The 26,622-nt window shown below is 45.1% G+C and overlaps 27 non-coding genes across 27 annotated transcripts; 2 read left to right on the top strand and 25 right to left on the bottom strand.

Moving 5' to 3' along the window:
- Window positions 1-1,047: 1,047 nt before the first annotated feature.
- Window positions 1,048-1,263, bottom strand: LOC141348575 (small nucleolar RNA U3). Its single transcript, XR_012357514.1, has one exon. It is a non-coding gene; the product is annotated as a small nucleolar RNA U3 (small nucleolar RNA).
- Window positions 1,264-2,235: 972 nt separating this feature from the next.
- LOC141284197 (U4 spliceosomal RNA) lies at window positions 2,236-2,376 on the bottom strand. The gene has a single exon (XR_012338371.1). It is a non-coding gene; the product is annotated as a U4 spliceosomal RNA (small nuclear RNA).
- A 1,069-nt stretch (window positions 2,377-3,445) lies between these two features.
- LOC141285889 (U4 spliceosomal RNA) lies at window positions 3,446-3,585 on the bottom strand. The gene has a single exon (XR_012339018.1). It is a non-coding gene; the product is annotated as a U4 spliceosomal RNA (small nuclear RNA).
- A 586-nt stretch (window positions 3,586-4,171) lies between these two features.
- Window positions 4,172-4,245, bottom strand: trnan-guu (transfer RNA asparagine (anticodon GUU)). The gene has a single exon. It is a non-coding gene; the product is annotated as a tRNA-Asn (tRNA).
- Window positions 4,246-4,436: 191 nt separating this feature from the next.
- Window positions 4,437-4,509, bottom strand: trnak-cuu (transfer RNA lysine (anticodon CUU)). The gene has a single exon. It is a non-coding gene; the product is annotated as a tRNA-Lys (tRNA).
- Window positions 4,510-5,820: 1,311 nt separating this feature from the next.
- On the bottom strand, window positions 5,821-6,036 carry LOC141348194 (small nucleolar RNA U3). The gene has a single exon (XR_012357466.1). It is a non-coding gene; the product is annotated as a small nucleolar RNA U3 (small nucleolar RNA).
- Window positions 6,037-7,008: 972 nt separating this feature from the next.
- LOC141284192 (U4 spliceosomal RNA) lies at window positions 7,009-7,149 on the bottom strand. Its single transcript, XR_012338368.1, has one exon. It is a non-coding gene; the product is annotated as a U4 spliceosomal RNA (small nuclear RNA).
- Window positions 7,150-7,641: 492 nt separating this feature from the next.
- On the top strand, window positions 7,642-7,723 carry trnas-gcu (transfer RNA serine (anticodon GCU)). Its single transcript has one exon. It is a non-coding gene; the product is annotated as a tRNA-Ser (tRNA).
- A 495-nt stretch (window positions 7,724-8,218) lies between these two features.
- LOC141285487 (U4 spliceosomal RNA) lies at window positions 8,219-8,358 on the bottom strand. Its single transcript, XR_012338625.1, has one exon. It is a non-coding gene; the product is annotated as a U4 spliceosomal RNA (small nuclear RNA).
- Window positions 8,359-8,944: 586 nt separating this feature from the next.
- Window positions 8,945-9,018, bottom strand: trnan-guu (transfer RNA asparagine (anticodon GUU)). The gene has a single exon. It is a non-coding gene; the product is annotated as a tRNA-Asn (tRNA).
- Window positions 9,019-9,209: 191 nt separating this feature from the next.
- Window positions 9,210-9,282, bottom strand: trnak-cuu (transfer RNA lysine (anticodon CUU)). The gene has a single exon. It is a non-coding gene; the product is annotated as a tRNA-Lys (tRNA).
- Window positions 9,283-11,906: 2,624 nt separating this feature from the next.
- Window positions 11,907-12,122, bottom strand: LOC141348568 (small nucleolar RNA U3). Its single transcript, XR_012357513.1, has one exon. It is a non-coding gene; the product is annotated as a small nucleolar RNA U3 (small nucleolar RNA).
- Window positions 12,123-13,094: 972 nt separating this feature from the next.
- LOC141284184 (U4 spliceosomal RNA) lies at window positions 13,095-13,235 on the bottom strand. Its single transcript, XR_012338366.1, has one exon. It is a non-coding gene; the product is annotated as a U4 spliceosomal RNA (small nuclear RNA).
- Window positions 13,236-14,304: 1,069 nt separating this feature from the next.
- LOC141285878 (U4 spliceosomal RNA) lies at window positions 14,305-14,444 on the bottom strand. Its single transcript, XR_012339007.1, has one exon. It is a non-coding gene; the product is annotated as a U4 spliceosomal RNA (small nuclear RNA).
- A 586-nt stretch (window positions 14,445-15,030) lies between these two features.
- Window positions 15,031-15,104, bottom strand: trnan-guu (transfer RNA asparagine (anticodon GUU)). The gene has a single exon. It is a non-coding gene; the product is annotated as a tRNA-Asn (tRNA).
- Window positions 15,105-15,295: 191 nt separating this feature from the next.
- On the bottom strand, window positions 15,296-15,368 carry trnak-cuu (transfer RNA lysine (anticodon CUU)). Its single transcript has one exon. It is a non-coding gene; the product is annotated as a tRNA-Lys (tRNA).
- Window positions 15,369-16,683: 1,315 nt separating this feature from the next.
- LOC141348560 (small nucleolar RNA U3) lies at window positions 16,684-16,899 on the bottom strand. Its single transcript, XR_012357512.1, has one exon. It is a non-coding gene; the product is annotated as a small nucleolar RNA U3 (small nucleolar RNA).
- Window positions 16,900-17,871: 972 nt separating this feature from the next.
- On the bottom strand, window positions 17,872-18,012 carry LOC141284178 (U4 spliceosomal RNA). The gene has a single exon (XR_012338365.1). It is a non-coding gene; the product is annotated as a U4 spliceosomal RNA (small nuclear RNA).
- A 1,069-nt stretch (window positions 18,013-19,081) lies between these two features.
- On the bottom strand, window positions 19,082-19,221 carry LOC141285867 (U4 spliceosomal RNA). Its single transcript, XR_012338996.1, has one exon. It is a non-coding gene; the product is annotated as a U4 spliceosomal RNA (small nuclear RNA).
- Window positions 19,222-20,072: 851 nt separating this feature from the next.
- Window positions 20,073-20,145, bottom strand: trnak-cuu (transfer RNA lysine (anticodon CUU)). Its single transcript has one exon. It is a non-coding gene; the product is annotated as a tRNA-Lys (tRNA).
- A 1,301-nt stretch (window positions 20,146-21,446) lies between these two features.
- On the bottom strand, window positions 21,447-21,662 carry LOC141348491 (small nucleolar RNA U3). The gene has a single exon (XR_012357503.1). It is a non-coding gene; the product is annotated as a small nucleolar RNA U3 (small nucleolar RNA).
- Window positions 21,663-22,634: 972 nt separating this feature from the next.
- Window positions 22,635-22,775, bottom strand: LOC141284168 (U4 spliceosomal RNA). Its single transcript, XR_012338363.1, has one exon. It is a non-coding gene; the product is annotated as a U4 spliceosomal RNA (small nuclear RNA).
- A 492-nt stretch (window positions 22,776-23,267) lies between these two features.
- On the top strand, window positions 23,268-23,349 carry trnas-gcu (transfer RNA serine (anticodon GCU)). The gene has a single exon. It is a non-coding gene; the product is annotated as a tRNA-Ser (tRNA).
- A 495-nt stretch (window positions 23,350-23,844) lies between these two features.
- On the bottom strand, window positions 23,845-23,984 carry LOC141285481 (U4 spliceosomal RNA). The gene has a single exon (XR_012338623.1). It is a non-coding gene; the product is annotated as a U4 spliceosomal RNA (small nuclear RNA).
- A 586-nt stretch (window positions 23,985-24,570) lies between these two features.
- trnan-guu (transfer RNA asparagine (anticodon GUU)) lies at window positions 24,571-24,644 on the bottom strand. The gene has a single exon. It is a non-coding gene; the product is annotated as a tRNA-Asn (tRNA).
- A 191-nt stretch (window positions 24,645-24,835) lies between these two features.
- Window positions 24,836-24,908, bottom strand: trnak-cuu (transfer RNA lysine (anticodon CUU)). The gene has a single exon. It is a non-coding gene; the product is annotated as a tRNA-Lys (tRNA).
- Window positions 24,909-26,217: 1,309 nt separating this feature from the next.
- Window positions 26,218-26,433, bottom strand: LOC141348183 (small nucleolar RNA U3). Its single transcript, XR_012357465.1, has one exon. It is a non-coding gene; the product is annotated as a small nucleolar RNA U3 (small nucleolar RNA).
- Between the last annotated feature and the right edge of the window lie 189 nt (window positions 26,434-26,622).

Genomic DNA, 26,622 nt, shown 5'->3' with positions numbered 1-26,622 from the left:
GTTGTTAAATCGTGTTTTTTTCATTTGAGACTTCTGGCCAAAGTTAAAAGTTTTTTAACCTTTGCTGAGCTTGAGAGAGTAATTCATGCATTTATTTTCTCTCGTTTGGACTATTGTAACTCAATTTATATAGGCATGGGTCATTCCTATATGAACCGTTTGCAATTAGTCCAAAATGCAGCTGCAAGACTTCTCACTGGCACACGTAAATTCGAGCACATCACTCCCGTCCTACTCTCTCTGCACTGGTTGCCAGTTCATCTTAGAATAGAGTTTAAGATTTTACTTTTTGTTTTTAAGGCTTTAAATGATCTGGCACCTTTTTACCTATCTGAACTTGTGACTGTTAACATAGCTGCAAGATGTTTAAGGTCATCAAATCAGAAACTGTTAAAGGTTCCCAGATCTAGGCTAAAACGAAAGGGAGACCGGGCTTTTGCCATAGTCGGCCCCAAACTGTGGAATAGTCTCCCCTTATCTATCAGGATGATTACTACAGAATCTCTTTTTAAAACAAAACTTAAAACTCACCTTTTAGAAAAAGTTTATAATATGTGAGTCATCTTGAGCTTGTCTTTGTTGCATTTCTTTCCTCTGTATATACTACTTCTTGTGCTATCTCATTCTATTTATCTGTTATCTGTTTTTTTTGTTTTATTCATGTTTTTTTTTTTTTTTTTTTTTTATATTATTCTTTTTTATTGCTGTTGTAAAGCACAATGGTCAACGACCGTTGTTTTATTGTGCTATATAAATAAACTAAACTAAACTAAACTAAATTAAAATATTCTCTCAATGCATTTTATGGCAACTTTAAGTTGATAGAACCAGCTGACATCTTATCCTGACATTCTGAATCTCAAGGATGGTGACACCCACCACCAAAAATGTAAAAAAAAAAAAAAAAAAAAAAAAAAAAAAAAGTAGTTTCATCAGATATACACCAATTATGAGCTAAACAATTAATTACAAACAGAATCATATCCGATGTTCAATCGATCGCAACTACTCACAAGATTTTTAATCTGATATTTACAATTTTCAAAGACCACTCTGATCATACTCTCTTCTTCTATGCTGCATAAACGCCACACAGAACGTTCATCAATGGTGTGGAACATATGAAATAAACAACTACTCCACACCCGATTCACGCTCAGTAAAGAGTATCAAAGCTCATCATCGTAGTTTGGGAGACACTACACTTTTGAAACACATTTCCTAGTTAAAAACTATAGAAATAATCCCTGAAAGTATAATCTTGACCTCCATTTTGCAAAACCAGCTTAGGCGACTTCTGACACTTTGAGTCTCAGAGATGGTGACAACCTAACAACAGAGATGAGAAAAGTTACATCTGAAACATCATTAGAGTCCTAAAAATTTTTTTGTAATTTTAGTCGGATGCAGTTTTCATCGGCCCCCAAATTACACAGGCGAAACTGAGGCTCTCGCGTTGTGCGAGACTGTCAACCCGTCCCGTGGGTAGGGCTTAAAGCAGGCTTAGAGATTTCTTCTGTCAGTTTTGACCCAATCTGTTTTTGGGAAGCGCAGTTTGACCCAGCAGTGCGGGCCAACAACATGTTCTGTTTTGCCGCGTGAAGGCGGTTCAATGCTTTGGACAGCGTATGGTTGAGTTGTGATTTTCCACCAATTTGGGGCACCTTTCTTATGGAAATCAAGGATGATTTCAAGGGAAATGGCAAACTGGTGTAGCGTTTGGCTAATAAGCTAAAGCTACAAAGGATGTACCGGTGCCCCGTCGTCCGAGCAGAATCCACATTCGGCCGTAATCGGAGGTTACTACTAACGTTCGATTGTGTCTCATAGGGAGTTTGGCGCAGGGCCTCAGTGGAAAACAGGCCCTCGGCGGCTGAAAGAAAAGACGAAGAATGCATCCACATGCACATGAATCAGGAGTGTTAAATAAAGAAACCCCGCAAGATGACGAAGTGGTCCAGTGGTTAAGGCGGTGGAAGGCTAATACATTGTGCTCGACACGCATTGGAAGCTTTAGCGCCACTGAGAGCCCACCGGACCAGACAGGACCAACCTGTTTACGATGGGTAAAGGTGATCTGTAATTGCGCTGCAGTTTAACGATACCTGTCTTGAGAACATATTGACAAAACAACAAGCCTTCTGGCTCTGGCGCTCTATCATCAGTAGACAGCTTTTTGGCGAGGAAAAAAAAACCTAAACGAAACAAGGCTATATTTCTCAACAAAACTCTAAGCCTCCAGAGAGGCTAGCAAAAATTGCCAAAGCTAACTGTATTTCAAGTCATCCTGGCGGGGTATTGGGTAAAGTTTTCAACCAGCAATGATCGCGCCTCGGATAAACCTCATAGGCTACAATATTGCCTCTGCGAAAGAATGCCAGCGACGGTCGTGACCTTTTCGTGCACCTACGTGGATGTGAACCGACAAGGTGGCAGCAAGCTTTAAACATGACGCACAAACAGTCTCCTGGCACGGGTTGCTGCACCGTGTTTCCACGGAACAGATTAGAGGTGTGTAAAAGACGGCTCATTCACTATTCCCTCTGTGCTCAAAACAGCCTGCTGAAAGCACGGCAGCAGCAGCTGAAAAGGTCCGCAGCATGGCCTGTCTCGGTCAGCAAGGGGACGGGGTGGCCGAGTGGTTAAAGCGATGGACTGCTAATCCATTGTGCTCTGTGCAATGGTTGGAATCCCATTCTTGTCGTTCGGTTCCTTCAGCACTGGACCTTAATCCAGGTCCTGGGGACCCCATGCTAAACTTTTTGTGTGTCCTCCTTATCTAACACACTCAGTTCAGTTCTTAGAGTTCTCTACTAATGAACTGATGATCTGAATCAGGAGTGCTAAATAAAAAATGCCACGTAAAATGACGAGGTGGCCGAGTGGTTAAGGCGATGGACTGCTAATCCATTGTGCTCTGCACGCGTGGGTTCGAATCCCATCCTTGTCGTTCGGCTCCTTTAGCAGTAGTCCTGGGGACCCCACTCTGCACTTTTTGAGTGTCCTCCTTATCTGACACACTCAGTTCAGTTCACTGAGTGCTCTACTAATGAGCTGATGGTCTGAATCGGGAGTGTTAAATAAAAGGACCACGGAAAGTGACGAGGTGGTCGAGTGGTTAAGGCGATGCAAGGCTAATCCGTTGTGCTGGGCACACCTTGGTTTGTGTGGGTTTGAATCCCATCCTCTTCATTTGATGATTTAGCACCACTGAGAGCCCACTGGAACAGACAGGCCCAACCTGTTTACGATGGGTAGCGGTGAGCTGTAATTGTGCTGTACTTTAATGATACCTGCAGCGAAGTCTTGAGAGCATATTGACAAAACAACAAATCTTCTGGCTCCGGCACGCTATGATCTGTAGACACCTCTTTGACGAGGACCAACAACCAGCCACTCCAACAAAAGGAAACAAAACGAAGCAAAACTGTCTTTTTCAAGAAGCGTCCAGAGAGACCGGCAAAAACTGTCGAATCTGACTGTATTTCAAATCATCCCGATGGGATATCGGGGAAAGTTTTCAACCAGCAATGATCACACCTCAGATAAACCACACAAGCTACAACACTGCCTCTGCGATAGAATACCGGTGACGGTCGTGACCTTTTCGTGCACCTACGTGGATGTGAACCGACAAGGTGGTAGCAAGCTGGATGAGCCCCAGAGACAGATCATCAGTGAAGACCTCTTCACCTAGACGGCCATCGACGCAAGACTGTGAAAACCAGATCCTCTCCAATCTGACACTGTGGCAACATGGAACTTTTGCATCTACATTAATATTAGTCTGTTTCTTCTTACTCTGAGGTCACCGTAGCCGCCAGATCCATTCTGTATTCCGATCAGATGGTCACTGCAGTCCCCCGGATCCAGTCCGTACCAAGAGCAGATGGTGGATCAGCACCTTCAGCCGAATGTCAGCGGATACCATGTCAACTAGATGAGCCCTAGAGACAAATCATCAGTAAAGAATGAATCCACATGCCACAGCAAACTCGAGCTGGTGAAAATGTTCATCAAACACCCGCCGCTGACTTCTTTTAAAACAAGCCAGCTTATTGAAGGTGCACAGGATAAACGCCCTGAGAAAGCTGTGCCTCGCAACCCTAAGAACGGCATAGGCGTTAGTGGACACCTGACGCGCGTGCGTGCAAAACACCGGCATTTCACACGTCCCTGGGTGGGCTCGAACCACCAACCTTTCGGTTAACAGCCGAACGCGCTAACCGATTGCGCCACAGAGACAGCCGTTGTGTGTCTGCTGCCGCCGGATCACGGTTGTAAAAGCAAGGGTTAGGGTTAGGGATTAGAATCGCACGTACTAACAGGCTGTTTTGAAAGATGTTTCCGGAGCTCGCAAAATCCACTTAGCCTGTGCGGCGAATGGGCACGCTGGAGCCCGCCACCCTGTTGGGAAGAAAGAGAGCCAACAGAGGTGCCCAACGTGGGGCTCGAACCCACGACCCTGAGATTAAGAGTCTCATGCTCTACCGACTGAGCTAGCCGGGCTGGTTGTGGCTTCCTTCACCGGGTCGGAGGCAGTTTTCATCGGCTCCCAAATGACACAGGCGAAACGGAGGCTCTCGCGTTGTGCGAGACTGTCGAGCCGTCCCGTGGGTAGGGCTTAGAGCAGGCTTAGAGTTTTCTTCTGTCAGTTTTGACCCAATGTGTTTTTGGGAAGCGCAGTTTGACCCAGCAGTGCAGGCCAACAACATGTTCTGTCTTGCCGCGTGAAGGCGGTTCAATGCTTTGGACAGCGTATGGTTGAGATGTGATTTTCCACCAATTTGGGGCACCTTTCTTATGGAAATCAAGGATAAATCTATATAAGGATAAGGATAAATCTTCTATTTTTCGGTGGTCTTTTGAGAACACTAGATTTATATGTCAATTCCAACATAACACCGACTGTTACGCAACAGTCCCGGGATCGTTAATAGTTACGCCTCCAACATTTGCATCGCCCAATCATCGGTAACGTCAGTACATCAGTAAAACAAGGCAAGCCACTGAAGGGACACGGTTAGCTTAATGCTAGCACTAGCCTGTTACATTGCAGTACAAAAGATATCACTTACCACATAAACAGAGAGATGACTGTGCTGATGATGGTGAATGATGGAGAAATAACTGCGCTGATGATGGCGAATGATTTACAGATCCAGAGTATCACCGAGAAGCAGCTGAACTTGTGTGGTAAGAAGAGCTCCCTCTGCATTATAACTTTACACAGAGCACATGGATCACAGTAATGAGACTAAAATGTCTGCGATTCAAAACGGCAGATTCAACAAACCACATATTAAAAGCGGCTAGAGCTCCTAATTAAATATATATTTTTTATCAATGTGCCAGCTATAGAGATGAGCAGCTCTGTGAAACAGCCAATTGGAGAAGAGCTCATTAATATTCATGAAGCTTCCAAAAAAGGCAATAACAGAGCATTTCATTCTAGGGACAAATCCTAGGGTTGTAAATGGTCCTGTAAAACCGTTTCTGGAGATTGTTTGCCCTTTCCTATGCCATATACCTTCTATGTGGATATCAAAGAACAAATTAAAATATTCTCTCAATGCATTTTATGGCAACTTTAAGTTGATAGAACCAGCTGACATCTTATCCTGACATTCTGAATCTCAAGGATGGTGACACCCACCACCAAAAATGTAAAAAAAAAAAAAAAAAAAAAAAAAAAAGTAGTTTCATCAGATATACACCAATTATGAGCTAAACAATTAATTACAAACAGAATCATATCCGATGTTCAATCGATCGCAACTACTCACAAGATTTTTAATCTGATATTTACAATTTTCAAAGACCACTCTGATCATACTCTCTTCTTCTATGCTGCATAAACGCCACACAGAACGTTCATCAATGGTGTGGAACATATGAAATAAACAACTACTCCACACCCGATTCACGCTCAGTAAAGAGTATCAAAGCTCATCATCGTAGTTTGGGAGACACTACACTTTTGAAACACATTTCCTAGTTAAAAACTATAGAAATGATCCCTGAAAGTATAATCTTGACCTCCATTTTGCAAAACCAGCTTAGGCGACTTCTGACACTTTGAGTCTCAGAGATGGTGACAACCTAACAACAGAGATGAGAAAAGTTACATCTGAAACATCATTAGAGTCCTAAAAATTTTTTTGTAATTTTAGTCGGATGCAGTTTTCATCGGCCCCCAAATTACACAGGCGAAACTGAGGCTCTCGCGTTGTGCGAGACTGTCAACCCGTCCCGTGGGTAGGGCTTAAAGCAGGCTTAGAGATTTCTTCTGTCAGTTTTGACCCAATCTGTTTTTGGGAAGCGCAGTTTGACCCAGCAGTGCGGGCCAACAACATGTTCTGTTTTGCCGCGTGAAGGCGGTTCAATGCTTTGGACAGCGTATGGTTGAGTTGTGATTTTCCACCAATTTGGGGCACCTTTCTTATGGAAATCAAGGATGATTTCAAGGGAAAAGGCAAACTGGTGTAGCGTTTGGCTAATAAGCTAAAGCTACAAAGGATGTACCGGTGCCCCGTCGTCCGAGCAGAATCCACATTCGGCCGTAATCGGAGGTTACTACTAACGTTCGATTGTGTCTCATAGGGAGTTTGGCGCAGGGCCTCAGTGGAAAACAGGCCCTCGGCGGCTGAAAGAAAAGACGAAGAATGCATCCACATGCACATGAATCAGGAGTGTTAAATAAAGAAACCCCGCAAGATGACGAGGTGGTCCAGTGGTTAAGGCGGTGGAAGGCTAATACATTGTGCTCGACACGCATTGGAAGCTTTAGCGCCACTGAGAGCCCACCGGACCAGACAGGACCAACCTGTTTACGATGGGTAACGGTGATCTGTAATTGCGCTGCAGTTTAACGATACCTGTCTTGAGAACATATTGACAAAACAACAAGCCTTCTGGCTCTGGCGCTCTATCATCAGTAGACAGCTTTTTGGCGAGGAAAAAAAAACCTAAACGAAACAAGGCTATATTTCTCAACAAAACTCTAAGCCTCCAGAGAGGCTAGCAAAAATTGCCAAAGCTAACTGTATTTCAAGTCATCCTGGCGGGGTATTGGGTAAAGTTTTCAACCAGCAATGATCGCGCCTCGGATAAACCTCATAGGCTACAATATTGCCTCTGCGAAAGAATGCCAGCGACGGTCGTGACCTTTTCGTGCACCTACGTGGATGTGAACCGACAAGGTGGCAGCAAGCTTTAAACATGACGCACAAACAGTCTCCTGGCACGGGTTGCTGCACCGTGTTTCCACGGAACAGATTAGAGGTGTGTAAAAGACGGCTCATTCACTATTCCCTCTGTGCTCAAAACAGCCTGCTGAAAGCACGGCAGCAGCAGCTGAAAAGGTCCGCAGCATGGCCTGTCTCGGTCAGCAAGGGGACGGGGTGGCCGAGTGGTTAAAGCGATGGACTGCTAATCCATTGTGCTCTGTGCAATGGTTGGAATCCCATTCTTGTCGTTCGGTTCCTTCAGCACTGGACCTTAATCCAGGTCCTGGGGACCCCATGCTAAACTTTTTGTGTGTCCTCCTTATCTAACACACTCAGTTCAGTTCTTAGAGTTCTCTACTAATGAACTGATGATCTGAATCAGGAGTGCTAAATAAAAAATGCCACGTAAAATGACGAGGTGGCCGAGTGGTTAAGGCGATGGACTGCTAATCCATTGTGCTCTGCACGCGTGGGTTCGAATCCCATCCTCGTCGTTCGGCTCCGTTAGCAGTAGTCCTGGGGACCCCACTCTGCACTTTTTGAGTGTCCTCCTTATCTGACACACTCAGTTCAGTTCACTGAGTGCTCTACTAATGAGCTGATGGTCTGAATCGGGAGTGTTAAATAAAAGGACCACGGAAAGTGACGAGGTGGTCGAGTGGTTAAGGCGATGCAAGGCTAATCCGTTGTGCTGGGCACACCTTGGTTTGTGTGGGTTTGAATCCCATCCTCTTCATTTGATGATTTAGCACCACTGAGAGCCCACCGGAACAGACAGGCCCAACCTGTTTACGATGGGTAGCGGTGAGCTGTAATTGTGCTGTACTTTAATGATACCTGCAGCGAAGTCTTGAGAGCATATTGACAAAACAACAAATCTTCTGGCTCCGGCACGCTATGATCTGTAGACACCTCTTTGACGAGGACCAACAACCAGCCACTCCAACAAAAGGAAACAAAACGAAGCAAAACTGTCTTTTTCAAGAAGCGTCCAGAGAGACCGGCAAAAACTGTCGAAGCTGACTGTATTTCAAATCATCCCGATGGGATATCGGGGAAAGTTTTCAACCAGCAATGATCACACCTCAGATAAACCACACAAGCTACAACACTGCCTCTGCGATAGAATACCGGTGACGGTCGTGACCTTTTCGTGCACCTACGTGGATGTGAACCGACAAGGTGGTAGCAAGCTGGATGAGCCCCAGAGACAGATCATCAGTGAAGACCTCTTCACCTAGACGGCCATCGACGCAAGACTGTGAAAACCAGATCCTCTCCAATCTGACACTGTGGCAACATGGAACTTTTGCATCTACATTAATATTAGTCTGTTTCTTCTTATTCTGAGGTCACCGTAGCCGCCAGATCCATTCTGTATTCCGATCAGATGGTCACTGCAGTCCCCCGGATCCAGTCCGTACCAAGAGCAGATGGTGGATCAGCACCTTCAGCCGAATGTCAGCGGATACCATGTCAACTAGATGAGCCCTAGAGACAAATCATCAGTAAAGAATGAATCCACATGCCACAGCAAACTCGAGCTGGTGAAAATGTTCATCAAACACCCGCCGCTGACTTCTTTTAAAACAAGCCAGCTTATTGAAGGTGCACAGGATAAACGCCCTGAGAAAGCTGTGCCTCGCAACCCTAAGAACGGCATAGGCGTTAGTGGACACCTGACGCGCGTGCGTGCAAAACACCGGCATTTCACACGTCCCTGGGTGGGCTCGAACCACCAACCTTTCGGTTAACAGCCGAACGCGCTAACCGATTGCGCCACAGAGACAGCCGTTGTGTGTCTGCTGCCGCCGGATCACGGTTGTAAAAGCAAGGGTTAGGGTTAGGGATAAGAATCGCACGTACTAACAGGCTGTTTTGAAAGATGTTTCCGGAGCTCGCAAAATCCACTTAGCCTGTGCGGCGAATGGGCACGCTGGAGCCCGCCACCCTGTTGGGAAGAAAGAGAGCCAACAGAGGCGCCCAACGTGGGGCTCGAACCCACGACCCTGAGATTAAGAGTCTCATGCTCTACCGACTGAGCTAGCCGGGCTGGTTGTGGCTTCCTTCACCGGGTCGGAGGCAGTTTTCATCGGCTCCCAAATGACACAGGCGAAACGGAGGCTCTCGCGTTGTGCGAGACTGTCGAGCCGTCCCGTGGGTAGGGCTTAGAGCAGGCTTAGAGTTTTCTTCTGTCAGTTTTGACCCAATGTGTTTTTGGGAAGCGCAGTTTGACCCAGCAGTGCAGGCCAACAACATGTTCTGTCTTGCCGCGTGAAGGCGGTTCAATGCTTTGGACAGCGTATGGTTGAGATGTGATTTTCCACCAATTTGGGGCACCTTTCTTATGGAAATCAAGGATAAATCTATATAAGGATAAGGATAAATCTTCTATTTTTCGGTGGTCTTTTGAGAACACTAGATTTATATGTCAATTCCAACATAACACCGACTGTTACGCAACAGTCCCGGGATCGTTAATAGTTACGCCTCCAACATTTGCATCGCCCAATCATCGGTAACGTCAGTACATCAGTAAAACAAGGCAAGCCACTGAAGGGACACGGTTAGCTTAATGCTAGCACTAGCCTGTTACATTGCAGTACAAAAGATATCACTTACCACATAAACAGAGAGATGACTGTGCTGATGATGGTGAATGATGGAGAAATAACTGCGCTGATGATGGCGAATGATTTACAGATCCAGAGTATCACCGAGAAGCAGCTGAACTTGTGTGGTAAGAAGAGCTCCCTCTGCATTATAACTTTACACAGAGCACATGGATCACAGTAATGAGACTAAAATGTCTGCGATTCAAAACGGCAGATTCAACAAACCACATATTAAAAGCGGCTAGAGCTCCAAATTAAATATATATTTTTTATCAATGTGCCAGCTATAGAGATGAGCAGCTCTGTGAAACAGCCAATTGGAGCAGAGCTCATTAATATTCATGAAGCTTCCAAAAAAGGCAATAACAGAGCATTTCATTCTAGGGACAAATCCTAGGGTTGTAAATGGTCCTGTAAAACCGTTTCTGGAGATTGTTTGCCCTTTCCTATGCCATATACCTTCTATGTAGACATCAAAGAACAAATTTGATACGGTCGATCATGACATTCTTATTTCTCGCCTTGAATGCTGTGCGGGTATTAAAGGTCATGCACTGAATTGGTTCAAATCTTATTTGAATAATAGAACCTTTTCTGTTAGTGTTAATGGATGTTCTTCCTCCAAAGCACATCTGACGTGCGGGGTTCCCCAAGGATCTATTCTTGCCCCTATTTTGTTTTCTTTATATATGCTGCCTTTGGGCTCAATTTTAAGAAAACATAGAGTACTTTTTCATTTTTATGCAGACGACACTCAAATATATGTGCCCATTAAGCAAAATGATAATGCTGGTCTGTGTGCTTTAACTGCCTGTCTGTCTGACATTAAGGCTTGGATGTCCAAAAATTTCTTGCACTTAAATGAGAGTAAAACTGAGGCAATTGTGTTTGGACCGTTATCTTTCTCTGGCAGTTTAAGTCAAGTGTTGGGTAGCTTAGCTGCTTATGTAAAACCATATGTTAAAAACCTAGGTTTTGTTTTTGACTCTGCCTTGTTACTTGATAAGCAGGTAAATGTAGTTGTTAAATCGTGTTTTTTTCATTTGAGACTTCTGGCCAAAGTTAAAAGTTTTTTAACCTTTGCTGAGCTTGAGAGAGTAATTCATGCATTTATTTTCTCTCGTTTGGACTATTGTAACTCAATTTATATAGGCATGGGTCATTCCTATATGAACCGTTTGCAATTAGTCCAAAATGCAGCTGCAAGACTTCTCACTGGCACACGTAAATTCGAGCACATCACTCCCGTCCTACTCTCTCTGCACTGGTTGCCAGTTCATCTTAGAATAGAGTTTAAGATTTTACTTTTTGTTTTTAAGGCTTTAAATGATCTGGCACCTTTTTACCTATCTGAACTTGTGACTGTTAACATAGCTGCAAGATGTTTAAGGTCATCAAATCAGAAACTGTTAAAGGTTCCCAGATCTAGGCTAAAACGAAAGGGAGACCGGGCTTTTGCCATAGTCGGCCCCAAACTGTGGAATAGCCTCCCCTTATCTATCAGGATGATTACTACAGAATCTCTTTTTAAAACAAAACTTAAAACTCACCTTTTAGAAAAAGTTTATAATATGTGAGTCATCTTGAGCTTGTCTTTGTTGCATTTCTTTCCTCTGTATATACTACTTCTTGTGCTATCTCATTCTATTTATCTGTTATCTGTTTTTTTTGTTTTATTCATGTTTTTTTTTTTTTTTTTTTTTTATATTATTCTTTTTTATTGCTGTTGTAAAGCACAATGGTCAACGACCGTTGTTTTATTGTGCTATATAAATAAACTAAACTAAACTAAACTAAATTAAAATATTCTCTCAATGCATTTTATGGCAACTTTAAGTTGATAGAACCAGCTGACATCTTATCCTGACATTCTGAATCTCAAGGATGGTGACACCCACCACCAAAAATGTAAAAAAAAAAAAAAAAAAAAAAAAAAAAGTAGTTTCATCAGATATACACCAATTATGAGCTAAACAATTAATTACAAACAGAATCATATCCGATGTTCAATCGATCGCAACTACTCACAAGATTTTTAATCTGATATTTACAATTTTCAAAGACCACTCTGATCATACTCTCTTCTTCTATGCTGCATAAACGCCACACAGAACGTTCATCAATGGTGTGGAACATATGAAATAAACAACTACTCCACACCCGATTCACGCTCAGTAAAGAGTATCAAAGCTCATCATCGTAGTTTGGGAGACACTACACTTTTGAAACACATTTCCTAGTTAAAAACTATAGAAATAATCCCTGAAAGTATAATCTTGACCTCCATTTTGCAAAACCAGCTTAGGCGACTTCTGACACTTTGAGTCTCAGAGATGGTGACAACCTAACAACAGAGATGAGAAAAGTTACATCTGAAACATCATTAGAGTCCTAAAAATTTTTTTGTAATTTTAGTCGGATGCAGTTTTCATCGGCCCCCAAATTACACAGGCGAAACTGAGGCTCTCGCGTTGTGCGAGACTGTCAACCCGTCCCGTGGGTAGGGCTTAAAGCAGGCTTAGAGATTTCTTCTGTCAGTTTTGACCCAATCTGTTTTTGGGAACCGCAGTTTGACCCAGCAGTGCGGGCCAACAACATGTTCTGTTTTGCCGCGTGAAGGCGGTTCAATGCTTTGGACAGCGTATGGTTGAGTTGTGATTTTCCACCAATTTGGGGCACCTTTCTTATGGAAATCAAGGATGATTTCAAGGGAAATGGCAAACTGGTGTAGCGTTTGGCTAATAAGCTAAAGCTACAAAGGATGTACCGGTGCCCCGTCGTCCGAGCAGAATCCACATTCGGCCGTAATCGGAGGTTACTACTAACGTTCGATTGTGTCTCATAGGGAGTTTGGCGCAGGGCCTCAGTGGAAAACAGGCCCTCGGCGGCTGAAAGAAAAGACGAAGAATGCATCCACATGCACATGAATCAGGAGTGTTAAATAAAGAAACCCCGCAAGATGACGAAGTGGTCCAGTGGTTAAGGCGGTGGAAGGCTAATACATTGTGCTCGACACGCATTGGAAGCTTTAGCGCCACTGAGAGCCCACCGGACCAGACAGGACCAACCTGTTTACGATGGGTAAAGGTGATCTGTAATTGCGCTGCAGTTTAACGATACCTGTCTTGAGAACATATTGACAAAACAACAAGCCTTCTGGCTCTGGCGCTCTATCATCAGTAGACAGCTTTTTGGCGAGGAAAAAAAAACCTAAACGAAACAAGGCTATATTTCTCAACAAAACTCTAAGCCTCCAGAGAGGCTAGCAAAAATTGCCAAAGCTAACTGTATTTCAAGTCATCCTGGCGGGGTATTGGGTAAAGTTTTCAACCAGCAATGATCGCGCCTCGGATAAACCTCATAGGCTACAATATTGCCTCTGCGAAAGAATGCCAGCGACGGTCGTGACCTTTTCGTGCACCTACGTGGATGTGAACCGACAAGGTGGCAGCAAGCTTTAAACATGACGCACAAACAGTCTCCTGGCACGGGTTGCTGCACCGTGTTTCCACGGAACAGATTAGAGGTGTGTAAAAGACGGCTCATTCACTATTCCCTCTGTGCTCAAAACAGCCTGCTGAAAGCACGGCAGCAGCAGCTGAAAAGGTCCGCAGCATGGCCTGTCTCGGTCAGCAAGGGGACGGGGTGGCCGAGTGGTTAAAGCGATGGACTGCTAATCCATTGTGCTCTGTGCAATGGTTGGAATCCCATTCTTGTCGTTCGGTTCCTTCAGCACTGGACCTTAATCCAGGTCCTGGGGACCCCATGCTAAACTTTTTGTGTGTCCTCCTTATCTAACACACTCAGTTCAGTTCTTAGAGTTCTCTACTAATGAACTGATGATCTGAATCAGGAGTGCTAAATAAAAAATGCCACGTAAAATGACGAGGTGGCCGAGTGGTTAAGGCGATGGACTGCTAATCCATTGTGCTCTGCACGCGTGGGTTCGAATCCCATCCTTGTCGTTCGGCTCCTTTAGCAGTAGTCCTGGGGACCCCACTCTGCACTTTTTGAGTGTCCTCCTTATCTGACACACTCAGTTCAGTTCACTGAGTGCTCTACTAATGAGCTGATGGTCTGAATCGGGAGTGTTAAATAAAAGGACCACGGAAAGTGACGAGGTGGTCGAGTGGTTAAGGCGATGCAAGGCTAATCCGTTGTGCTGGGCACACCTTGGTTTGTGTGGGTTTGAATCCCATCCTCTTCATTTGATGATTTAGCACCACTGAGAGCCCACCGGAACAGACAGGCCCAACCTGTTTACGATGGGTAGCGGTGAGCTGTAATTGTGCTGTACTTTAATGATACCTGCAGCGAAGTCTTGAGAGCATATTGACAAAACAACAAATCTTCTGGCTCCGGCACGCTATGATCTGTAGACACCTCTTTGACGAGGACCAACAACCAGCCACTCCAACAAAAGGAAACAAAACGAAGCAAAACTGTCTTTTTCAAGAAGCGTCCAGAGAGACCGGCAAAAACTGTCGAATCTGACTGTATTTCAAATCATCCCGATGGGATATCGGGGAAAGTTTTCAACCAGCAATGATCACACCTCAGATAAACCACACAAGCTACAACACTGCCTCTGCGATAGAATACCGGTGACGGTCGTGACCTTTTCGTGCACCTACGTGGATGTGAACCGACAAGGTGGTAGCAAGCTGGATGAGCCCCAGAGACAGATCATCAGTGAAGACCTCTTCACCTAGACGGCCATCGACGCAAGACTGTGAAAACCAGATCCTCTCCAATCTGACACTGTGGCAACATGGAACTTTTGCATCTACATTAATATTAGTCTGTTTCTTCTTACTCTGAGGTCACCGTAGCCGCCAGATCCATTCTGTATTCCGATCAGATGGTCACTGCAGTCCCCCGGATCCAGTCCGTACCAAGAGCAGATGGTGGATCAGCACCTTCAGCCGAATGTCAGCAGATACCATGTCAACTAGATGAGCCCTAGAGACAAATCATCAGTAAAGAATGAATCCACATGCCACAGCAAACTCGAGCTGGTGAAAATGTTCATCAAACACCCGCCGCTGACTTCTTTTAAAACAAGCCAGCTTATTGAAGGTGCACAGGATAAACGCCCTGAGAAAGCTGTGCCTCGCAACCCTAAGAACGGCATAGGCGTTAGTGGACACCTGACGCGCGTGCGTGCAAAACACCGGCATTTCACACGTCCCTGGGTGGGCTCGAACCACCAACCTTTCGGTTAACAGCCGAACGCGCTAACCGATTGCGCCACAGAGACAGCCGTTGTGTGTCTGCTGCCGCCGGATCACGGTTGTAAAAGCAAGGGTTAGGGTTAGGGATTAGAATCGCACGTACTAACAGGCTGTTTTGAAAGATGTTTCCGGAGCTCGCAAAATCCACTTAGCCTGTGCGGCGAATGGGCACGCTGGAGCCCGCCACCCTGTTGGGAAGAAAGAGAGCCAACAGAGGCGCCCAACGTGGGGCTCGAACCCACGACCCTGAGATTAAGAGTCTCATGCTCTACCGACTGAGCTAGCCGGGCTGGTTGTGGCTTCCTTCAGCGGGTCGGAGGCAGTTTTCATCGGCTCCCAAATGACACAGGCGAAACGGAGGCTCTCGCGTTGTGCGAGACTGTCGAGCCGTCCCGTGGGTAGGGCTTAGAGCAGGCTTAGAGTTTTCTTCTGTCAGTTTTGACCCAATGTGTTTTTGGGAAGCGCAGTTTGACCCAGCAGTGCAGGCCAACAACATGTTCTGTCTTGCCGCGTGAAGGCGGTTCAATGCTTTGGACAGCGTATGGTTGAGATGTGATTTTCCACCAATTTGGGGCACCTTTCTTATGGAAATCAAGGATAAATCTATATAAGGATAAGGATAAATCTTCTATTTTTCGGTGGTCTTTTGAGAACACTAGATTTATATGTCAATTCCAACATAACACCGACTGTTACGCAACAGTCCCGGGATCGTTAATAGTTACGCCTCCAACATTTGCATCGCCCAATCATCGGTAACGTCAGTACATCAGTAAAACAAGGCAAGCCACTGAAGGGACACGGTTAGCTTAATGCTAGCACTAGCCTGTTACATTGCAGTACAAAAGATATCACTTACCACATAAACAGAGAGATGACTGTGCTGATGATGGTGAATGATGGAGAAATAACTGCGCTGATGATGGCGAATGATTTACAGATCCAGAGTATCACCGAGAAGCAGCTGAACTTGTGTGGTAAGAAGAGCTCCCTCTGCATTATAACTTTACACAGAGCACATGGATCACAGTAATGAGACTAAAATGTCTGCGATTCAAAACGGCAGATTCAACAAACCACATATTAAAAGCGGCTAGAGCTCCTAATTAAATATATATTTTTTATCAATGTGCTAGCTATAGAGATGAGCAGCTCTGTGAAACAGCCAATTGGAGCAGAGCTCATTAATATTCATGAAGCTTCCAAAAAAGGCAATAACAGAGCATTTCATTCTAGGGACAAATCCTAGGGTTGTAAATGGTCCTGTAAAACCGTTTCTGGAGATTGTTTGCCCTTTCCTATGCCATATACCTTCTATGTAGACATCAAAGAACAAATTAAAATATTCTCTCAATGCATTTTAGGGCAACTTTAAGTTGATAGAACCAGCTGACATCTTATCCTGACATTCTGAATCTCAAGGATGGTGACACCCACCACCAAAAATGTAAAAAAAAAAAAAAAAAAAAAAAAAAAAAAAAGTAGTTTCATCAGATATACACCAATTATGAGCTAAACAATTAATTACAAACAGAATCATATCCGATGTTCAATCGATCGCAACTACTCACAAGATTTTTAATCTGATATTTACAATTTTCAAAGACCACTCTGATCATACTCTCTTCTTCTATGCTGCATAAACGCCACACAGAACGTTCATCAATGGTGTGGAACATATGAAATAAACAACTACTCCACACCCGATTCACGCTCAGTAAAGAGTATCAAAGCTCATCATCGTAGTTTGGGAGACACTACACTTTTGAAACACATTTCCTAGTTAAAAACTATAGAAATAATCCCTGAAAGTATAATCTTGACCTCCATTTTGCAAAACCAGCTTAGGCGACTTCTGACACTTTGAGTCTCAGAGATGGTGACAACCTAACAACAGAGATGAGAAAAGTTACATCTGAAACATCATTAGAGTCCTAAAAATTTTTTTGTAATTTTAGTCGGATGCAGTTTTCATCGGCCCCCAAATTACACAGGCGAAACTGAGGCTCTCGCGTTGTGCGAGACTGTCAACCCGTCCCGTGGGTAGGGCTTAAAGCAGGCTTAGAGATTTCTTCTGTCAGTTTTGACCCAATCTGTTTTTGGGAAGCGCAGTTTGACCCAGCAGTGCGGGCCAACAACATGTTCTGTTTTGCCGCGTGAAGGCGGTTCAATGCTTTGGACAGCGTATGGTTGAGTTGTGATTTTCCACCAATTTGGGGCACCTTTCTTATGGAAATCAAGGATGATTTCAAGGGAAATGGCAAACTGGTGTAGCGTTTGGCTAATAAGCTAAAGCTACAAAGGATGTACCGGTGCCCCGTCGTCCGAGCAGAATCCACATTCGGCCGTAATCGGAGGTTACTACTAACGTTCGATTGTGTCTCATAGGGAGTTTGGCGCAGGGCCTCAGTGGAAAACAGGCCCTCGGCGGCTGAAAGAAAAGACGAAGAATGCATCCACATGCACATGAATCAGGAGTGTTAAATAAAGAAACCCCGCAAGATGACGAAGTGGTCCAGTGGTTAAGGCGGTGGAAGGCTAATACATTGTGCTCGACACGCATTGGAAGCTTTAGCGCCACTGAGAGCCCACCGGACCAGACAGGACCAACCTGTTTACGATGGGTAAAGGTGATCTGTAATTGCGCTGCAGTTTAACGATACCTGTCTTGAGAACATATTGACAAAACAACAAGCCTTCTGGCTCTGGCGCTCTATCATCAGTAGACAGCTTTTTGGCGAGGAAAAAAAAACCTAAACGAAACAAGGCTATATTTCTCAACAAAACTCTAAGCCTCCAGAGAGGCTAGCAAAAATTGCCAAAGCTAACTGTATTTCAAGTCATCCTGGCGGGGTATTGGGTAAAGTTTTCAACCAGCAATGATCGCGCCTCGGATAAACCTCATAGGCTACAATATTGCCTCTGCGAAAGAATGCCAGCGACGGTCGTGACCTTTTCGTGCACCTACGTGGATGTGAACCGACAAGGTGGCAGCAAGCTTTAAACATGACGCACAAACAGTCTCCTGGCACGGGTTGCTGCACCGTGTTTCCACGGAACAGATTAGAGGTGTGTAAAAGACGGCTCATTCACTATTCCCTCTGTGCTCAAAACAGCCTGCTGAAAGCACGGCAGCAGCAGCTGAAAAGGTCCGCAGCATGGCCTGTCTCGGTCAGCAAGGGGACGGGGTGGCCGAGTGGTTAAAGCGATGGACTGCTAATCCATTGTGCTCTGTGCAATGGTTGGAATCCCATTCTTGTCGTTCGGTTCCTTCAGCACTGGACCTTAATCCAGGTCCTGGGGACCCCATGCTAAACTTTTTGTGTGTCCTCCTTATCTAACACACTCAGTTCAGTTCTTAGAGTTCTCTACTAATGAACTGATGATCTGAATCAGGAGTGCTAAATAAAAAATGCCACGTAAAATGACGAGGTGGCCGAGTGGTTAAGGCGATGGACTGCTAATCCATTGTGCTCTGCACGCGTGGGTTCGAATCCCATCCTTGTCGTTCGGCTCCTTTAGCAGTAGTCCTGGGGACCCCACTCTGCACTTTTTGAGTGTCCTCCTTATCTGACACACTCAGTTCAGTTCACTGAGTGCTCTACTAATGAGCTGATGGTCTGAATCGGGAGTGTTAAATAAAAGGACCACGGAAAGTGACGAGGTGGTCGAGTGGTTAAGGCGATGCAAGGCTAATCCGTTGTGCTGGGCACACCTTGGTTTGTGTGGGTTTGAATCCCATCCTCTTCATTTGATGATTTAGCACCACTGAGAGCCCACCGGAACAGACAGGCCCAACCTGTTTACGATGGGTAGCGGTGAGCTGTAATTGTGCTGTACTTTAATGATACCTGCAGCGAAGTCTTGAGAGAATATTGACAAAACAACAAATCTTCTGGCTCCGGCACGCTATGATCTGTAGACACCTCTTTGACGAGGACCAACAACCAGCCACTCCAACAAAAGGAAACAAAACGAAGCAAAACTGTCTTTTTCAAGAAGCGTCCAGAGAGACCGGCAAAAACTGTCGAATCTGACTGTATTTCAAATCATCCCGATGGGATATCGGGGAAAGTTTTCAACCAGCAATGATCACACCTCAGATAAACCACACAAGCTACAACACTGCCTCTGCGATAGAATACCGGTGACGGTCGTGACCTTTTCGTGCACCTACGTGGATGTGAACCGACAAGGTGGTAGCAAGCTGGATGAGCCCCAGAGACAGATCATCAGTGAAGACCTCTTCACCTAGACGGCCATCGACGCAAGACTGTGAAAACCAGATCCTCTCCAATCTGACACTGTGGCAACATGGAACTTTTGCATCTACATTAATATTAGTCTGTTTCTTCTTACTCTGAGGTCACCGTAGCCGCCAGATCCATTCTGTATTCCGATCAGATGGTCACTGCAGTCCCCTGGATCCAGTCCGTACCAAGAGCAGATGGTGGATCAGCACCTTCAGCCGAATGTCAGCAGATACCATGTCAACTAGATGAGCCCTAGAGACAAATCATCAGTAAAGAATGAATCCACATGCCACAGCAAACTCGAGCTGGTGAAAATGTTCATCAAACACCCGCCGCTGACTTCTTTTAAAACAAGCCAGCTTATTGAAGGTGCACAGGATAAACGCCCTGAGAAAGCTGTGCCTCGCAACCCTAAGAACGGCATAGGCGTTAGTGGACACCTGACGCGCGTGCGTGCAAAACACCGGCATTTCACACTTCCCTGGGTGGGCTCGAACCACCAACCTTTCGGTTAACAGCCGAACGCGCTAACCGATTGCGCCACAGAGACAGCCGTTGTGTGTCTGCTGCCGCCGGATCACGGTTGTAAAAGCAAGGGTTAGGGTTAGGGATTAGAATCGCACGTACTAACAGGCTGTTTTGAAAGATGTTTCCGGAGCTCGCAAAATCCACTTAGCCTGTGCGGCGAATGGGCACGCTGGAGCCCGCCACCCTGTTGGGAAGAAAGAGAGCCAACAGAGGCGCCCAACGTGGGGCTCGAACCCACGACCCTGAGATTAAGAGTCTCATGCTCTACCGACTGAGCTAGCCGGGCTGGTTGTGGCTTCCTTCAGCGGGTCGGAGGCAGTTTTCATCGGCTCCCAAATGACACAGGCGAAACGGAGGCTCTCGCGTTGTGCGAGACTGTCGAGCCGTCCCGTGGGTAGGGCTTAGAGCAGGCTTAGAGTTTTCTTCTGTCAGTTTTGACCCAATGTGTTTTTGGGAAGCGCAGTTTGACCCAGCAGTGCAGGCCAACAACATGTTCTGTCTTGCCGCGTGAAGGCGGTTCAATGCTTTGGACAGCGTATGGTTGAGATGTGATTTTCCACCAATTTGGGGCACCTTTCTTATGGAAATCAAGGATAAATCTATATAAGGATAAGGATAAATCTTCTATTTTTCGGTGGTCTTTTGAGAACACTAGATTTATATGTCAATTCCAACATAACACCGACTGTTACGCAACAGTCCCGGGATCGTTAATAGTTACGCCTCCAACATTTGCATCGCCCAATCATCGGTAACGTCAGTACATCAGTAAAACAAGGCAAGCCACTGAAGGGACACGGTTAGCTTAATGCTAGCACTAGCCTGTTACATTGCAGTACAAAAGATATCACTTACCACATAAACAGAGAGATGACTGTGCTGATGATGGTGAATGATGGAGAAATAACTGCGCTGATGATGGCGAATGATTTACAGATCCAGAGTATCACCGAGAAGCAGCTGAACTTGTGTGGTAAGAAGAGCTCCCTCTGCATTATAACTTTACACAGAGCACATGGATCACAGTAATGAGACTAAAATGTCTGCGATTCAAAACGGCAGATTCAACAAACCACATATTAAAAGCGGCTAGAGCTCCTAATTAAATATATATTTTTTATCAATGTGCTAGCTATAGAGATGAGCAGCTCTGTGAAACAGCCAATTGGAGCAGAGCTCATTAATATTCATGAAGCTTCCAAAAAAGGCAATAACAGAGCATTTCATTCTAGGGACAAATCCTAGGGTTGTAAATGGTCCTGTAAAACCGTTTCTGGAGATTGTTTGCCCTTTCCTATGCCATATACCTTCTATGTAGATATCAAAGAACAAATTAAAATATTCTCTCAATGCATTTTATGGCAACTTTAAGTTGATAGAACCAGCTGACATCTTATCCTGACATTCTGAATCTCAAGGATGGTGACACCCACCACCAAAAATGTAAAAAAAAAAAAAAAAAAGTAGTTTCATCAGATATACACCAATTATGAGCTAAACAATTAATTACAAACAGAATCATATCCGATGTTCAATCGATCGCAACTACTCACAAGATTTTTAATCTGATATTTACAATTTTCAAAGACCACTCTGATCATACTCTCTTCTTCTATGCTGCATAAACGCCACACAGAACGTTCATCAATGGTGTGGAACATATGAAATAAACAACTACTCCACACCCAATTCACGCTCAGTAAAGAGTATCAAAGCTCATCATCGTAGTTTGGGAGACACTACACTTTTGAAACACATTTCCTAGCTAAAAACTATAGAAATGATCCCTGAAAGTATAATCTTGACCTCCATTTTGCAAAACCAGCTTAGGCGACTTCTGACACTTTGAGTCTCAGAGATGGTGACAACCTAACAACAGAGATGAGAAAAGTTACATCTGAAACATCATTAGAGTCCTAAAATTTTTTTTTTAATTTTAGTCGGATGCAGTTTTCATCGGCCCCCAAATTACACAGGCGAAACTGAGGCTCTCGCGTTGTGCGAGACTGTCAACCCGTCCCGTGGGTAGGGCTTAAAGCAGGCTTAGAGATTTCTTCTGTCAGTTTTGACCCAATCTGTTTTTGGGAAGCGCAGTTTGACCCAGCAGTGCGGGCCAACAACATGTTCTGTTTTGCCGCGTGAAGGCGGTTCAATGCTTTGGACAGCGTATGGTTGAGTTGTGATTTTCCACCAATTTGGGGCACCTTTCTTATGGAAATCAAGGATGATTTCAAGGGAAAAGGCAAACTGGTGTAGCGTTTGGCTAATAAGCTAAAGCTACAAAGGATGTATCGGTTCCCCGTCGTCCGAGCAGAATCCACATTCGGCCGTAATCGGAGGTTACTACTAACGTTCGATTGTGTCTCATAGGGAGTTTGGCGCAGGGCCTCAGTGGAAAACAGGCCCTCGGCGGCTGAAAGAAAAGACGAAGAATGCATCCACATGCACATGAATCAGGAGTGTTAAATAAAGAAACCCCGCAAGATGACGAGGTGGTCCAGTGGTTAAGGCGGTGGAAGGCTAATACATTGTGCTCGACACGCATTGGAAGCTTTAGCGCCACTGAGAGCCCACCGGACCAGACAGGACCAACCTGTTTACGATGGGTAACGGTGATCTGTAATTGCGCTGCAGTTTAACGATACCTGTCTTGAGAACATATTGACAAAACAACAAGCCTTCTGGCTCTGGCGCTCTATCATCAGTAGACAGCTTTTTGGCGAGGAAAAAAAAACCTAAACGAAACAAGGCTATATTTCTCAACAAAACTCTAAGCCTCCAGAGAGGCTAGCAAAAATTGCCAAAGCTAACTGTATTTCAAGTCATCCTGGCGGGGTATTGGGTAAAGTTTTCAACCAGCAATGATCGCGCCTCGGATAAACCTCATAGGCTACAATATTGCCTCTGCGAAAGAATGCCAGCGACGGTCGTGACCTTTTCGTGCACCTACGTGGATGTGAACCGACAAGGTGGCAGCAAGCTTTAAACATGACGCACAAACAGTCTCCTGGCACGGGTTGCTGCACCGTGTTTCCACGGAACAGATTAGAGGTGTGTAAAAGACGGCTCATTCACTATTCCCTCTGTGCTCAAAACAGCCTGCTGAAAGCACGGCAGCAGCAGCTGAAAAGGTCCGCAGCATGGCCTGTCTCGGTCAGCAAGGGGACGGGGTGGCCGAGTGGTTAAAGCGATGGACTGCTAATCCATTGTGCTCTGTGCAATGGTTGGAATCCCATTCTTGTCGTTCGGTTCCTTCAGCACTGGACCTTAATCCAGGTCCTGGGGACCCCATGCTAAACTTTTTGTGTGTCCTCCTTATCTAACACACTCAGTTCAGTTCTTAGAGTTCTCTACTAATGAACTGATGATCTGAATCAGGAGTGCTAAATAAAAAATGCCACGTAAAATGACGAGGTGGCCGAGTGGTTAAGGCGATGGACTGCTAATCCATTGTGCTCTGCACGCGTGGGTTCGAATCCCATCCTCGTCGTTCGGCTCCGTTAGCAGTAGTCTTGGGGACCCCACTCTGCACTTTTTGAGTGTCCTCCTTATCTGACACACTCAGTTCAGTTCACTGAGTGCTCTACTAATGAGCTGATGGTCTGAATCGGGAGTGTTAAATAAAAGGACCACGGAAAGTGACGAGGTGGTCGAGTGGTTAAGGCGATGCAAGGCTAATCCGTTGTGCTGGGCACACCTTGGTTTGTGTGGGTTTGAATCCCATCCTCTTCATTTGATGATTTAGCACCACTGAGAGCCCACCGGAACAGACAGGCCCAACCTGTTTACGATGGGTAGCGGTGAGCTGTAATTGTGCTGTACTTTAATGATACCTGCAGCGAAGTCTTGAGAGCATATTGACAAAACAACAAATCTTCTGGCTCCGGCACGCTATGATCTGTAGACACCTCTTTGACGAGGACCAACAACCAGCCACTCCAACAAAAGGAAACAAAACGAAGCAAAACTGTCTTTTTCAAGAAGCGTCCAGAGAGACCGGCAAAAACTGTCGAAGCTGACTGTATTTCAAATCATCCCGATGGGATATCGGGGAAAGTTTTCAACCAGCAATGATCACACCTCAGATAAACCACACAAGCTACAACACTGCCTCTGCGATAGAATACCGGTGACGGTCGTGACCTTTTCGTGCACCTACGTGGATGTGAACCGACAAGGTGGTAGCAAGCTGGATGAGCCCCAGAGACAGATCATCAGTGAAGACCTCTTCACCTAGACGGCCATCGACGCAAGACTGTGAAAACCAGATCCTCTCCAATCTGACACTGTGGCAACATGGAACTTTTGCATCTACATTAATATTAGTCTGTTTCTTCTTATTCTGAGGTCACCGTAGCCGCCAGATCCATTCTGTATTCCGATCAGATGGTCACTGCAGTCCCCCGGATCCAGTCCGTACCAAGAGCAGATGGTGGATCAGCACCTTCAGCCGAATGTCAGCGGATACCATGTCAACTAGATGAGCCCTAGAGACAAATCATCAGTAAAGAATGAATCCACATGCCACAGCAAACTCGAGCTGGTGAAAATGTTCATCAAACACCCGCCGCTGACTTCTTTTAAAACAAGCCAGCTTATTGAAGGTGCACAGGATAAACGCCCTGAGAAAGCTGTGCCTCGCAACCCTAAGAACGGCATAGGCGTTAGTGGACACCTGACGCGCGTGCGTGCAAAACACCGGCATTTCACACGTCCCTGGGTGGGCTCGAACCACCAACCTTTCGGTTAACAGCCGAACGCGCTAACCGATTGCGCCACAGAGACAGCCGTTGTGTGTCTGCTGCCGCCGGATCACGGTTGTAAAAGCAAGGGTTAGGGTTAGGGATTAGAATCGCACGTACTAACAGGCTGTTTTGAAAGATGTTTCCGGAGCTCGCAAAATCCACTTAGCCTGTGCGGCGAATGGGCACGCTGGAGCCCGCCACCCTGTTGGGAAGAAAGAGAGCCAACAGAGGTGCCCAACGTGGGGCTCGAACCCACGACCCTGAGATTAAGAGTCTCATGCTCTACCGACTGAGCTAGCCGGGCTGGTTGTGGCTTCCTTCACCGGGTCGGAGGCAGTTTTCATCGGCTCCCAAATGACACAGGCGAAACGGAGGCTCTCGCGTTGTGCGAGACTGTCGAGCCGTCCCGTGGGTAGGGCTTAGAGCAGGCTTAGAGTTTTCTTCTGTCAGTTTTGACCCAATGTGTTTTTGGGAAGCGCAGTTTGACCCAGCAGTGCAGGCCAACAACATGTTCTGTCTTGCCGCGTGAAGGCGGTTCAATGCTTTGGACAGCGTATGGTTGAGATGTGATTTTCCACCAATTTGGGGCACCTTTCTTATGGAAATCAAGGATAAATCTATATAAGGATAAGGATAAATCTTCTATTTTTCGGTGGTCTTTTGAGAACACTAGATTTATATGTCAATTCCAACATAACACCGACTGTTACGCAACAGTCCCGGGATCGTTAATAGTTACGCCTCCAACATTTGCATCGCCCAATCATCGGTAACGTCAGTACATCAGTAAAACAAGGCAAGCCACTGAAGGGACACGGTTAGCTTAATGCTAGCACTAGCCTGTTACATTGCAGTACAAAAGATATCACTTACCACATAAACAGAGAGATGACTGTGCTGATGATGGTGAATGATGGAGAAATAACTGCGCTGATGATGGCGAATGATTTACAGATCCAGAGTATCACCGAGAAGCAGCTGAACTTGTGTGGTAAGAAGAGCTCCCTCTGCATTATAACTTTACACAGAGCACATGGATCACAGTAATGAGACTAAAATGTCTGCGATTCAAAACGGCAGATTCAACAAACCACATATTAAAAGCGGCTAGAGCTCCTAATTAAATATATATTTTTTATCAATGTGCCAGCTATAGAGATGAGCAGCTCTGTGAAACAGCCAATTGGAGAAGAGCTCATTAATATTCATGAAGCTTCCAAAAAAGGCAATAACAGAGCATTTCATTCTAGGGACAAATCCTAGGGTTGTAAATGGTCCTGTAAAACCGTTTCTGGAGATTGTTTGCCCTTTCCTATGCCATATACCTTCTATGTGGATATCAAAGAACAAATTAAAATATTCTCTCAATGCATTTTATGGCAACTTTAAGTTGATAGAACCAGCTGACATCTTATCCTGACATTCTGAATCTCAAGGATGGTGACACCCACCACCAAAAATGTAAAAAAAAAAAAAAAAAAAAAAAAAAGTAGTTTCATCAGATATACACCAATTATGAGCTAAACAATTAATTACAAACAGAATCATATCCGATGTTCAATCGATCGCAACTACTCACAAGATTTTTAATCTGATATTTACAATTTTCAAAGACCACTCTGATCATACTCTCTTCTTCTATGCTGCATAAACGCCACACAGAACGTTCATCAATGGTGTGGAACATATGAAATAAACAACTACTCCACACCCGATTCACGCTCAGTAAAGAGTATCAAAGCTCATCATCGTAGTTTGGGAGACACTACACTTTTGAAACACATTTCCTAGTTAAAAACTATAGAAATGATCCCTGAAAGTATAATCTTGACCTCCATTTTGCAAAACCAGCTTAGGCGACTTCTGACACTTTGAGTCTCAGAGATGGTGACAACCTAACAACAGAGATGAGAAAAGTTACATCTGAAACATCATTAGAGTCCTAAAAATTTTTTTGTAATTTTAGTCGGATGCAGTTTTCATCGGCCCCCAAATTACACAGGCGAAACTGAGGCTCT

The sequence above is a fragment of the Garra rufa genome, chromosome 1 (genome assembly GCF_049309525.1).
Source record: "Garra rufa chromosome 1, GarRuf1.0, whole genome shotgun sequence".
Lineage (NCBI taxonomy): Eukaryota > Metazoa > Chordata > Actinopteri > Cypriniformes > Cyprinidae > Garra > Garra rufa.
This window is presented reverse-complemented; position numbering and strand designations above follow the sequence as displayed.